The sequence below is a fragment of the Capricornis sumatraensis genome, chromosome 4 (assembly GCF_032405125.1).
Source record: "Capricornis sumatraensis isolate serow.1 chromosome 4, serow.2, whole genome shotgun sequence".
Taxonomy (NCBI): domain Eukaryota; kingdom Metazoa; phylum Chordata; class Mammalia; order Artiodactyla; family Bovidae; genus Capricornis; species Capricornis sumatraensis.
The window spans coordinates 50,950,217-50,964,675 of NC_091072.1; the positions used below are offsets into that span (position 1 = coordinate 50,950,217).

General features: G+C 43.2%; 1 pseudogene; it reads left to right on the forward strand.

Moving 5' to 3' along the window:
• The first annotated feature begins 602 nt into the window (after positions 1-602).
• LOC138078569 (14-3-3 protein theta pseudogene) overlaps positions 603-14,459 on the forward strand; it is a 111,083-nt pseudogene continuing 97,226 nt past the window's right edge.

Sequence of the window (14,459 nt, forward strand, 5' to 3'; positions counted from 1 at the left end):
GCTTCAGTCGTGTCCGACTCTGTGCGACCCCATAGATGGCAGCCCACCAGGCTCCCCCATCCCTGGGATTCTCCAGGCAGGAACACTGGAGTGGGTTGCCATTTCCTTCTCCAGTGCATGAAAGTGAAGTCGTTCAGTCGTGTCTGACTCTTCGCGACCCCATGGACTGCAGCTCACTAGGCTCCTCCATCCATGGGATTTTCCAGGCAAGAGTACTGGAGTGGGGTGCCGTTGCCTTCTCCGGATTTTATAAAGCACAATATATCAGTCAGACTGAGGAAATGTCAAAGGTCACCATCAAAGAATTGGGGATGAGGACACTGATGAAATTATGAAATTATGGGGTGAGCAATTCTCCAGGTAACCTTCGGCTCTGCCATTGCTGGAAATAATGGGACAGAAGGAGGAATGCTTGAATAAAGGAGACATTTCTTCTTATTTTTTCTTCTTAGAAACTACTTGGAGAATAGTACAGGGGAAATGCTGAAGACTCAAGCTCAGAGCAGCTGACAGCTGTGCCACCCTTCCTGTCTCACTTGGAGTCCCTCGAGTGCCCGGAGTGGGGGATCAGGACCACGGAAGCCTCAGAGTTAACATACATCATGGCTAATTCCTGTCTAGTGGCTGGACGGAGAGCTTTGCAGGTTTTGGCAGGGCCCGGTAACATAATTCTTACTGGTACAGGCAAACAGCAAGGCCAGAGTTCTGGCCCTGTCAGGGTTACCCCTTTGGCAACTGGCGTGAGCAACTGCCCAGATACTATTCTCTTTCTGTGGCTGTGCAGTGGATGGGAATAGGTTTAACCTTCTTTCTTGCGAGACCTGTGGACACCTAGCTGAAACTTTGGTGATTCTGACAAAACCACAGCTCTGGCTGAAAACCAAGATGAAAACCCACGGGAGCTATCCAATGAGAACACAACCTACTCTGGGAAAGGAGGGTACAAGGACATCCTCGGGGACACAGGTCTACCTGGAGAGTTATATTGAGCTTTGAGCAAAAAACAAATCCTTCTGACAAGAATTGCAGCCAATTAAGAACTACCGGGGAAACACAAAGTCTGAACTGAGAACCATCTGTACCCCTACCCTGAGATTGTTGGATAACTAATGCCATAGCCAATGCGGCTGACCCAGAGAGTGATCTTTCATCTGAAAATGGAGACTACTTCCATAAGGTGACGCTCAAAAACAAACTATAGACGATTCCCAAAGAGCTTCCCAGAAGGCATTAGATATGAACATGGGATAGATGCAACCTACTCACGCAATCGACCTTGGGCTGGCTCTCAGCTTTTCTATAGTTTACTGTGAAATCCTGAGTAACCCAGAGTTTGCCTGCATACTGGCTGAAACCACTTTTGGTGAAGCCATGATAGAATCTGATGTACCAAATGAAGACTCAGACAGAAGCTCCCTCATCATGCAACAGCTTAGAGAGAATCTAACACTATGGACATCAGCCAGTGCAGGAAAAGACTGTGAAGTGCAGAGGGTACAGAGGGCTAAACGTATACAGTGTCATCTTTTTTCCTTCAAGAAAACTTGTTACACATCTCCATTGCTCATTCCACTTGCATTCTCTACAGCAAAGAAACCGATTCAGTACATGGAACGATTGAAATTTTACAATGTATGGACTACACTTCTTGGAGTAAGTGTTTTACTTATGTGGATCAATCTCACGACCATCTCTTCTTTAGATGTAAATGATATGCATTAAGTGTTGTATGGAATAAAATGGACATTTTAAAACTAGGAATAAATGGAATGTTAGACAGACTTTCACTGCCCTAGAAACCATTCCCAGAAGGAGAAAAAAGATACTGAGTCAGGCAGTTCTCCACTCTGGTCAACAGGTGGCAGCAGAGTAGCTTGGATGCCGACTGAAACAAAGGGTGGAAATCAATATTCAGGATAAAGGCAGGCTTTGGGTGAATGTGTGGGGAGACAGTGTGACTGGTGGTTTATATTTGAATACATCTTAACTCTAAACTGTTCATTGGTTGAAGCGAAGAACATTTCCAGGTACAACTAAAAGTTGGTTTCCTCCCTGTAAAATGGATATAAAAGTGATATCTGGGCTTCCCTGGTGGCACAGTGGTAAAGAATCTGCATGCTAACGCAGGAGACGTGGGTTCCATCCCCGGTCTGGGAAGATCCCACACGCTGCAAAGCCTGTGCCCTAGAGCTGCGGAGCCTCAGCAACTGAAGCCCTCACTTCCTAGAGCCTTCGCTCCAGCACAGTGAGAGGCCCGCTTGCTGCAGTGAAGACCCAGCAGAGCCAAAAATAAATATACTTTTTTAAAAGTGATGCCTACTTCATAGCTTTAGTGTGAGCAGAGACGGGTTGATCGTGTAAACATAACCGTGCAGATGGCAGAGTACATTCTCCATAGACGTCAGTCACTGGGACTGCACAGTCACCGTGAGGCACGTGTAACATCAGCAAGTATTAGTGGATACACAGTTGGACAGGGTGCTCACAAGCCCGATACTCCTAACTCAGAGGCGAGTGCTAAAATACCCGTAGTACAGTTTGGTAAGGGAATAATCATTTATACCGGTAATGGGACTCTTTACAAGTGCATAGCCTCGGGAGTTCATTGAAATGGCATCTCTCTGAGTATCATTTAGAGCTTATATGTGTGTCGCTGAGTCTTTCCAGAGAGGTATATAAACTTATCCGGATTTATTCCTCAGATAAGAATTGTGCAGTCCCTACCATGTTCAGTTCTGCCCCCACACAGGTGTGTGGCTCTATGAACGCAATTCTAGCATCACCCAAAATGCCACTTAGAGAAAGGGGCTGGAATTAGTCTTGCCGTTTTAAGCTAGGGGGACCAAAGGAGAGCTCTGGAGTACTCAACGCAACCATCGAGCTGCAGTTCCCCTTCTTAACTTTGACTCTATGAGTTCAGATCTTAGGAGAGGGCTTCTTCCTGGCTTCCTGACTTTTATACCAATTTTCCCTAAGAATATAACTCAGTCATGGACCCCAGCTATTACCTTAACAATCTGCCTATACATTTCTCCCCTCTTATCTTGATACACAAACTATGCCACTGCTTCTCAGATGTGAATGAGATTCTGCTTCGAACCCCTGGAACAACTATAGATCCCTCTGGAGAAACTCCCACTGCCCCTCTGACAAATACCGCTATAGTCAGAGAAGTGGTAACAATAGTAACATCCGTTCTTTGATGTGGACCCCAGCACGGGTTAACTCTGCATTCCCCACACCACTTCAGACCCCGTTATTGGGACTACTCATCAGGCCAGCAAAATCTGGCCAAGCTGCCAGGTTAGCCCTCCCTTTCCTTCCCCATTTCCACCTTCCTTTCCTCCTTTCCCTCCCGGCTCAGAAAGCCTTATTCAATGCGGACAGGAAGAGGGGGTTGGCACGGGGTAAGAGAGAAGCAGATATGATAAAGAGGAGGGATAAGAATACTTTCAGCTCTGAGATGTTAATGCTATGAGTAGGAAATGGAAAATAAACAAAATGATCCTGAAATTTTAACATGGGGGGGAAAACGTAATTTCATAGAGGCAGTATGGAGACAAAATGGGATTTAACATGGGGGAAAACGTAATTTCATAGAGGCAGTATGGAGACAAAATGGGATTTAACATGGGGGAAAGCGTAATCATAGAGGCAGTATGGAGACAAAGTGGGATTTAACATGGGGGAAAGCGTAATCATAGAGGCAGTATGGAGATAAAGTGGGATTTAGCTTGAGTCCTGCCTCTTCCACCTACAGGTTAAGTGACTTTGTGCAGGCTTCAGCTCTCAAGGCTCAGTTTCCTCATGCATAAATTGGGGTCATAAAAAGTTTATTGTGTAGTGTTGTGAAGATTAAATGAGATAAGCCATGCAAAAATGCTCTGTTTTGGGGTCATCGCTCTACTGCCAATGGTAATTCCTAGATTAGAAGTTGAAAATTAAGCCCTGTGGGCTGGATTTGGCTTAGAGATGTTTCCTTTAACTTTGTATCAGGAGTCTCTGAGACTACTCCCAAGTTCAATGATTCAGCATATAGTCATACTCATGGCTATGACTTCTCACAGCCAAGGGTACAAAGCCAGATCAGCAAAGGACAAAGCTCATGGGGCACCACACAAGTTTTGAAGGGTCCTCTCCACGGAGTCACACAGGACATGCTCAACTGCCCCAGCAGTAAATGGTGACAACACGTGAGAAATGCTGCCAACCAAGAAGATCCTCAGGGATTTAGCACCCAAGGTTTTACTGGTGGCTGGTCATGCAGGCAGGCTTGGCCAGGCACATACTAAAATTCCATACTCCCAGAAGGAAGGCAGGTGCTGGGCACAAGCCATATTGTTTGCAAAAACAGTTTAGCCCAGTGAGTCATTATTACCAGTTTTGGGAAAGCTGGGAGCAAAATTCAAGTTCCTAGATGCCAGCCAAGGTTCAACTATGTAGGTAGGAGGCCTTTCTAAGAAAAAGCAGTCAGGCCTGATACGTTAACTCATTTTAGTTTTGCACAGTGTTTGCCCATGTGGTACTGTTTCTTTCTCTATTTCTCTCTCATACTTCTACCTTCCCTTCCTCCTGCCCTTCCTTCTTTCCTCTTTCTTTCCTTCCTTTCCTTCATTGCCGTCCTTCAGAACTTAAGAAGTTTTACCCAGGATTTCCAACTTCTTGTGAAAAATCAGATATGTGGTAACAATAGATCCATAGGCCCCCATGGCAATAACTGATTCTCCCCTTTAAATAAGGCTTAAATTAACCCTGGTCTTCACCACTGTCTGTAGTTTCCCCACAGTTGTGTGCCAATGACTCTTAATGGCATGCTTCTGTGACTCTGGCCATGGGCTGCTTAAGCCAAGAGTGGCCAGCCGACCAGAGGACAGCAAGGGAAGCAGTCATGTGGCGCACATGAGTCACGATAATGAACAACAGACGCAAGAGTCAAGGTCGTGGATTCCTGCCATTGACGTCCTCAGAAATGTCTTAAATCCAGAACTCCTCCCCGGCGCTTCCTATTATAGCAATTACTTACGGGTATTCTTGAACTGACATGACAACACCTTTATTGTTATATACAATAACAATTTTATTGTTCACCCTTTTATGTCAGTTAACTTCAATCCGTCTTTGTTCCTGCCCACCTGAAGATTACCAACTAGAATAATGATACTATATCAACAAATAAAACATTATATGTATTCTGCTTTATAAATGTTAAGGCATTATCATCCCTGCCAAGACTTGTTAGAATGAATTAACATATATCAACAGACAGGCAAACCTTGTTCAAAGAGATGCGATGAATATCCAAGAAGGTCTGCACATGAATGCATCTACTTATTTACTAACTTAACAAATGTTTGCGGAATACCTACCATGTGTACAAGATAATGCTAGGCATAAAAATTCATTTTTACATTCTAGGACCTAGAAAAGTACCTGGAATGGAGTCTGGATTTAAGAAATATCTCCTGACTTAATAAATAAAGTTCACCTAGGAGATCAAGATAACGAAACTAATTTTGTTCAGTATGAAAAGAGGAAACTGAAAACAGTATTTTTATAGGAGTATGCTGCGTGCCATCTAACCAGATAAATGTTCTCGAACCTGCTTTTTGAGTTCTAGCTATCAAACTGGCACAGAGGCTGGTAGCAGAGGAGGACCTGGAACTATTCCAAGGTTCCATTTTATTAAAAGCAGAGAATTTGAAGACTTCTTTGCTTATCTCCATGATAATTTCATTCCTTAGAAGACGGAGGAAGCAATTAGGGGGACTAGATATTCTAGAGACTTTCACTAATAAGGAAAAACTGGTATGTAAAAGCTATCAAGAAAAAATATCAAGAGGTCGTGTCATATCAGAGCTGGACACTGGGAGCGCAGTTTGAGTTGTAGGCTTTTAGTTGTATGTGGTGGGAATCCAGTTCCAATTGGCTCAGGCACAGTTGGATCCAGGTTTTCAAATGAAGTCACGAGGAATCAGTATTTCCCCTGTTGGTATTGTTTGTTTTCCTGGGTTCTGGCTTCATTCTCAAGACAGGGTCACCTCTCACAGTGGCAAGATGGTCTCTAATAACTCTGAGCTTATGTCCTATGAGGCAGTCAACCTCATTAGCAAAGAACATCTCTTCCCCAGTAGTTTCCAGGAAGTCTTGAATTTGAGCATCATTGGATAAGCTCATGTTGTGGGCCCATCACTACATCAATTATGTGAGCTGTATGGGGGCTGGGAATAGGTACATAACAGGAATATGTTAGGTCTGAAGCTGAGCAGGTAAAGTTGTCACAAATCAACTGCAAAGGAACAGTCCCATGAAGGAAAAGTAAGGGTCCCCTCTAAGAATCAAAGGTGCTAGGGATTCATTCACCCATTCAACAAAAATATTTACTGAGTGCCTACTCCGGGAGTCGGTGATGGACAGGGAGGCCTGGCACGCTGCAGTCCATGGAGTCGCAAAGAGTCGGAGATGACTGAGCAGCTGAACGTGACTGAATGTATGTATGCCCATTTTATATTCAGCAATATATTCCAGTGAATAATATAGCAAAAGGTCCTGTTCTATAGGACATTACATTCCAATTGGGGCGAGGGAGAAAAACAACAAACAGCTGCATTAATAAACTATGTTGCCGGACTTGGTGGTGGTCCAGTGCCTAAGACTCTGTGCTCCCAATGAAAGGGCCTGGGTTTGCACCCTGGTCAGGGGACTGGGTCACACATGCTGCAGCTGAGAGTTTGCACGCCACAGTTAGAAGGTTCCACATGCTGCAACGAAGACCTCGCACAATCAAATAAGTGTTTAAACAAAAAACCATGCCATAGTTCAGGTGATTGTGTGTGCTGTGAAGAAAAATAGCACAGTACATGTAAGAGGAACGGAGATTGCTGGCAAGAAGGGTGCTGCAAGTTTATGCAGGGTTATCACTGAGAAGGGGCCATGTGAGCCAAAGCAGACAAGGCCATGAACTCTCTGAATATCTGGGTGAAAAGGGAAAGAAAAGAGCAGTGCACGTGTGGGTTTGTGCCTCGCACAGTGAGCCAGGGGAGAGTAGATGAGGTCAAAGATTGTAAGACGTCTCGTAGGCTACTGATTCTGATTTTACTCTGAGCTGAGAAGCTACTGGAGCGCTTGAGCAGGTTGGTGACATGCTCTAGTTGACATTTTAAAATGTAGATCCAAGGGAGAACGCAGGCGATTAGGTAAGAGATTAGTGTAATAATCCAGATTAGAGATACTAATGGTTTAGACCAAGATGATAGCAGTGGACCTGGTTAAAAGAGGTCAGATGCTGGAAATATTTTCAAGGCAGTGGATTTGGGGGTGGGGCTGGGGGGAGGGAAGTGAGGGAAAGTATCAAGGGTAACTGAGATTTTTGGCCAGGGTGATTGGAAGCCTGGAGTTCTCATTAACTGAGATGCAGAAAACTGTGGAAGCAACAGGTCTCAGGGAACAGGAGTTCCACTGAAGACATTAAAAGTGAGGCACTTTCAGGATTCAAATTGGAGGGGTTGGCAGGCAGTAGAATGTATGAGCGTGGGATTCGAGTGAGAGTCCCCGGCTACAGAGTTATTAGTATATAGGTGGTCCCTGTCCTATTCGTCACTCAGTTGTGTCCGATTCTTTGCAACCCCAGGGACTGTGGCCCACCAGGCTCCTCTGTCCATGGAATTCTCCAGGCAAGAATACTGGAGTGGGTAGCCATCCCCTTCTCCAGGGGATCTTCCCAACCCAGGGATCGAACCAGGGTCTCCTGCACTGCAGGCAGATTCTTTACCAACTGAGCCACCGGGGAAGCTCAAATATTTATTTACTTGGCAGCATCGGATCTGATTGTATCACATGGGATCTCTCGTTGCAGTGCAGGCTGAGTTTCTCCATAGCGTGTGGGACCTTAATTCCCTGCTGCTGCTGCTAAGTCACTTCAGTCGTGTCCGACTCGGTGTGACCCCATAGACGGCAGCCCACTAGGCTTCTCTGTCTCTGGGATTCTCCAGGCAAGAACACTGGAGTGGGTTGCCATTTCCTTCTCCAATGCATCAAAGTGAAAAGTGAAAGTGAAGTCGCTCAGTCGTGTCCGACTCTTAGTGACCCCATGGACTGCAGCCCACTAGGCTCCTCCGTCCATGGCATTTTCCAGGCAAGAGTACTGGAGTGGATTCCCTGACTAGGGATCAAACCTGTGTCCCCTGCATTGCAAAGCGGATTCTTAACCACTGGGCTACCAGGCAAGTTCCTGTAGGTGGTATTTAACACCATAAGACTGGATAAGACCACTGAAGGAGTGTGGAAGATCAGTAGTTCCAAGAATGAGGTACTTCAGTGTTTAGACATTAGGATAATGATAAGGAATTAGCCAAGGAGACTGGAGGGTGAGAAGCAGCAGCCAATCTCGATAAGGGCTGAAGAGAATGAGAAATCCTGGAAGCAAAGGGAATCAAATGCTTCAAGGAGAAAGAGATCACTCTGTCAAATGAAGGGAGATCAAGTGAAAATGACTGACCTTTGGATTTAACTGTACGGAGGCTGTGACTTGAGCAGTTTAAATGGCGTAAAGAAAAAAAAAAAAAACCCTATTGGAGTCTCTTCAAAAAAGAACGAGAAGCAAGGCATTTGGAGACTATAAATGTTAAAAACAAATACAGTACAGTGTATTTCCACGTGTTTTGCCATAAGAAGGAGCAGAGAAATGGGGTAGTAACTAGAAGAGGGATAGCAAGAGAAGCTGGTTTTTTTTTTTTTTTTCAATATTTACTTACTTATTTTGCTGTGCTAAGTCTTGGTTGCAGCATGCAAGATCCTCAGTCTTCACTGGAGCATGCAAACTCCTAGCTGTGGCCAGAGTTTATCTAGGTCCCTGATCAGGGGTCGAACCCAGGCCCCCTACATTGGAAGCACAGAGTCTTAGCCACTGGACCACCAAGGACATCCCTGTTTTTTGTCTTTTTTTATATATTGATAGAATGATTCAATGGGGAGAGGAAACTGATGATGTAGTAGTGTGAAGGCAGAATTTATGGAGAAATGTTCTTGAGGAGACTTGCAAAAACAGCAGATGTCCACTACCAAAACATACGGGAGACTTTAGAAAAACAGATTTCTAAAAGCCCAGAGTAAAGATAACTGGTTTTCTGACCAACATCATTTAAAATGGACAACAGATTAAGAAGAACGAGAACAGCTGAGAGGGGCGGGATCCTGATGCGGTGGCAAGATTCTGCCTTGAATCTCAATTTTGACCGCCACTGGCATTCAGAGATGCCACATGCGTAGTGTCAGGGCCAGGGGTCTCCCGGGAGAGAATTCATTCCAAATGGAGAGGATGGAGGGCTCTTAAGTTTGGACCAGTAACTGGCCAGATGGGAGGGAAAACCAGAACCGCACGGTGTCTGTCTCTCTGATTTAGCCTCTGGTTCATACACCAGAGAGGAATACAAGAAACGAGAGCCCTGCTTCAATAAATTATGTAAGATACCAGGATCACAAGACAGTCCTATTCTGTTGCTCATCATCTGTTGATGCTAACACACCAGGAAGAAAAGCTCTGTTCCCGCTTTGGTGTACAAGGCCTCGCAGCTTTCAGAACTCTAAAAACTTCCCCGCCCCCAACTGTAACACTCAATGAGCGGCCCTGATGGCTGAGGCAACAACAGAGGCCTCATCGCTCCGTAACAGTGGGAACCAGCTTTAAGAGCAGGAGAGACTTTAATAGTTGGCAGCTTCAGAAGACAGTATCCTCAGGGTGGATTGCCCCTGCAGGAGCGGCAGTGGTCAGGCACCAGCAAGTCCCTTCATGGGAAGCAGTGGCTTTGTCAGCAAGTGCCACGGATGCGGGCCAGGGTAGGAGAGGATCGTGGCAGACACAGCTGGTAACTGACATGTCATGAGCACCTGTCTGATCATCCATGAGCTTCCTGAAGGCACCTGGATGAGGCTTTGAGAATAGCTGCTGCTGCTGCTAAGTCGCTTCAGTCGTGTCTGACTCTGTGCGACCCTGTAGACGGCAGCCCACCAGGCTCCCCTGTCCCTGGGATTCTCCAGGCAAGAACACAGGAGTGGGTTGCCATTTCCTTCTCCCAAGGCATGAAAGTGAAAAGTGAAAGTGAAGTCGCTTAGTCGTGTCCGACTCTGTACGACCCCATGAACTGCAGCCCACCAGGCTCCTCTGTCCATGGGATTGTCCAGGTAAGAGTACTGGAGTGGGGTGCCATTGCCTTCTCCATTGAGAATAGCTAGATGTCCCAAATAGAGGTGTGGGTGAAAGTCAGAAACAGTCCTGCCTATTATTGCTAATATAGTTTCACTTTTTCCATAGGTTGGTGTGCCTAGGGAAACACAGGCTATAAGAAATCACAATCACATATAAAGCTGATGAGGAAGAAAATATTTTTTAAAATGTGTGTGGTCAAACAGAAAGGGCTCTGTTGAGATATATGCTGATGATAGAAAGGGGCGTGCGTAACTATCACACATATGAGGGGAAAAGCTCAGGAAGGAGAAAGTATAGAACCATGTGAAGTTGAGAATAATAAAAACAATTCAGTGAAAGAAAAAAAAACATTATGTTTGGAGCAAGAAAATGATGTAATGCTGACAGATGGCAGAGAAATTATAACTACTTGATTGCTGCTTTACTTCTTTTTTTTTTTTTTTAATAAAGGAACTGGCTCTCAAAGTGGGAGGTGGGAAACATAACTACGCATGATCTGATTGCACAGAATGACTGTGAGAGAGCCACCTCTTTATTCCTGCTTTTCTGTATTTTCTGAAAATTTTACAGTGAGCATTATTATTATTTTTTTACTTAATATTGAAGTATTTACTTAAGTAATTTAAAGTAATTTAAATTACATAATTTGCTTCAGCAATTTAAGTAATTTTAAAAAGATTCTTAACATTTTATTGAAAAACAAGGAAATAAAACAAGACTTAGGTAAAAGACTCACAGGTCAAATCAAAGCTTTAGATAACGCCAGGTCCCCAATTCCAGATGAATTATGTCCTTAGCTCCTGGAAAAGCACAGATGTGATAATAGGGCAAGAGCTGCTGGTCCTCAAGCAGTGGTGGAGAGCAAACAAAGTTGCCGGCAGATTATATCTAATGACTTTTCGTTTGTAAAGCAGCTGTGTGTGTGATTCTACCGCTATGTCAGTTACAGGCCAGGCCTTGTACTAGAGCAGGGTTGGCAAATGATGGCTTGCAGGTCAGTTTCAGCTCACTGCTTGTTTTTGTGCTAAGAATCGCCAATTTAATGGTTTGCAAAAAATCAAAAGACTTAACATCATGTAAAATTTATATGAAAATCATTCAGTGTCCATAAATAAAGTCTGATTAGAACACATCCACGCCCATTTGTTTATATATTGTCTATGGCTGTTTTATGCAACAGTGGTTGAGTCGGGTAATTGTGACAGAGGCTGATGACCTAGAAAGCCTAAAATATTTATTATTGTCTTTTACAAAAAAAAAGAAAGAAAGTCACCAGTTCCTCGGCTAGATGCATACCTGATGTTACCTCTAACCTGCGGTGTCTGTGGGTGTTTGTATTTCATTTCTCTCCAGATCCTGCCCAGGGAGGTGGGCTGGGTAACCACGCTTATCTCCATGAAAAAATGGAAGCTTAGAGCAACTGCACAAGTCACTTAAAAGCTACATCCCAGGTCTTCTGGCTTTCAGTTCAGTGTTCAGGATGTAATAAAATAGTTAATGCTTATTACATTCTTAATTTGTGCCAGGAACTACTCTAAGTACCTTACCCATATTAGCTTATCTGAGTTTCACAATGATGCTGTGAAGTATGTTCTATTATTATCACTCCCATTTCACTGATGAGAAAACTGTGGCACAGAGTGATCTAGTCACTTGCTGAAGACCACAGAGTGTACGGTAGGAGGTGGAGCCAGGGTCTAGGCTAGACCATCTGGTTTTAGAGCCAGAGGGGCTGAACCATGACTCTTCTTCCTTCTGGGCCATCCGACACTGTCCCATTTTATCACTGAACCAACAGCAGACCTGCATGCTGGTGAAAATGCAGTTAGGTGACGCACCGTTTATAGAATAACAGTACCAAGAGTGGTGATGAAAGGTTTACAGTATCCTGAGTGGGAGTTCCTCAGAGCAAAGGGGTTTGTACTGAAGCCTTGAACTGTTTTGTTCCTTTTTGCCTATTGTGTTGTATTGCAGGTTACAAATACAGGAAATGGATTTACAGGTTGTATTATCTGATTTGAACTAAGTAATCCTCTCAAAATAAGAGGATTGCCTGAAAGAATCCATACAAAGAAACTGTGTGTAGTGACCCATTTATACTAATAGAGACATGGGCATATTTTGCATATTCTAATAACACACGTACAATCAATAAATAAGATGATGACAGGGAAAGTGTAAAGTGTAAAGTGAGAGGGAATGCTTTGTGAGCCAAAGTGAAAAAAAGCAATTGAAAATCTGAGCAGATCTAACATAGGTAGTCTTATTGCTTTCTTTAGAAGCATAATTAATAGTATACAAGATGTTTTACAGTCAAAACAGGTGGTGGCCTCTAACCTACATATACAAAGTCAAGTTGAACCCTTGGACAGTGAACTGGATCCCTGAGTTCAGTAAGCATTGGTACTAGGAACATTCAGTTACGTGTTTGGCCCTGCTCATATGATACATAACAATTTCTATCATACTCTTTGTTTAGCAAGTGTAACAGAACATGTCCTTTAGGTGTTGTAAGCAACCCCCTAGAAGTTATTTACAATCATTCCAAACCAGTGTTTCATGGAGTATGGCCAGAGGACTAGCACCTTAACGTCACCTGGGAACAAGTTAGGAGTGCAAATTTTCAAACCCCACCCCAGATTTACCAAGAGAGAAGCTTTTATGGGGCCCAACAATCTCTGCTTAAACAAGTTGTCCAGATGACTTTGTTTATAATGTGAGAACCATGTATTGTGTATAACTAGGACATTTAAATTATAAAGAGCTGGAAATATAGGGAAGTCTTTCTCAATACTCAAAGCTAATGAGAATTAAATAAACACCACTTAAAGTGAATCTGCTTAAATCACAATTTTACGGTCCTGGTGTTCAAAGTAAGGTCCAGACACTAACCATATCAGCATTCATGGGAGATTGTTAGAAATGCAGAGTCTGGGGCCCCTTCTCTGATCTAACTGAATCATACTTGTAATTTAACAAGATTTTCACGTGATTCCTATGCGCAGTAATATTTGCGAAACTGTGTTACAGGAAATAGTTCTTTTTTAATATTTCATCGAGAATTAACTTTTAAAATACTGATATTTTGGCTTTTCTTTTGGACAAAAATTGAATGACAGTATTATACAACCTTCTTCCCCACTTTACATCTGAAATTTGTGGTACTATCAAAACTTCTGTAACAAAAATAATTTGAGGGCTTTATTATTTTCCAAAGGCTTTTTTCAATCTTTGATCATCAAATTATTCTCTTTTGAAGGGCTTATCATCATCCTTGCTTATTTTCTCTCAGTATGTGCACATCAATCGAGTCTAATGCCTCCCTTTCTGTGGTTTTCACGTGTCCCAGCAGTTTTCCAACACTATGGTCACTGACTTTATGAAACATACCTTGTTTTTAAAAAATCCACAATCCACTTTGATTCAATTTCCATGACGTCTGTGGATGTTTACGTCCAACATGCAGGGAAAAGCTGCCTACAAGCTCTTTGACAGGATGGGTGGGGATGGGAGCGAGTACAAAGCTGAGGATGTTTGGGTGGGCATGGACTTTATAAGCAGTCAGCTCATTAGCTAACTATATCCATATCCATATCACGGTAATTATTGCTATCTTGGGTAACCTTGTACCTGGACTGCTGTGACAATGAAAAGTCAAATAACAATGACCCAAGCATATTATCTCTGGGCAGTGAAAGTCCAAGTAATTTTTATATTTCTTTTGTGGTTGTCTGTATTTTCTAAACTTTCTGGAATGAATGCATGTTATTTTTGTTACTGGAAAAATCTTGTTATTTAATATCTTAAACTGAGGTATAATTTACATTCAGTAAAATGCACAGAGATCTTAAGCATTCAGTTTGAATTGTTGAGTAAAATTGTATACTCCCATGTAACCACCACTCCAAACAACATTGGTAGGAATTATTTCCATCACCCAAAAGGTTCCTTTGTGCTCTTTTAAACCAGAAATTACCCTAGTATATCACTCTTCCTGTAACACACACACCACCTCCAAGACTGTCTAACCTCTAGTGTGGTTACAGTGTGGTGCCCTGGAACAGCACACTATGTCCAGATTTTACTAAATACACATTTTTGTTGGCCTCAAGCATAGAGCTTAAGCATACAGAGGGAGTCACTGCTGCATTCTGCATTTCTTTCCATAAACTCCCCTTTGTGTCTCTAACTCATACTTTAAGTAGAAAATGAGAAAAAATGTTTTCCTTCCATAATTTCCTCTCCCACACAGTCATTC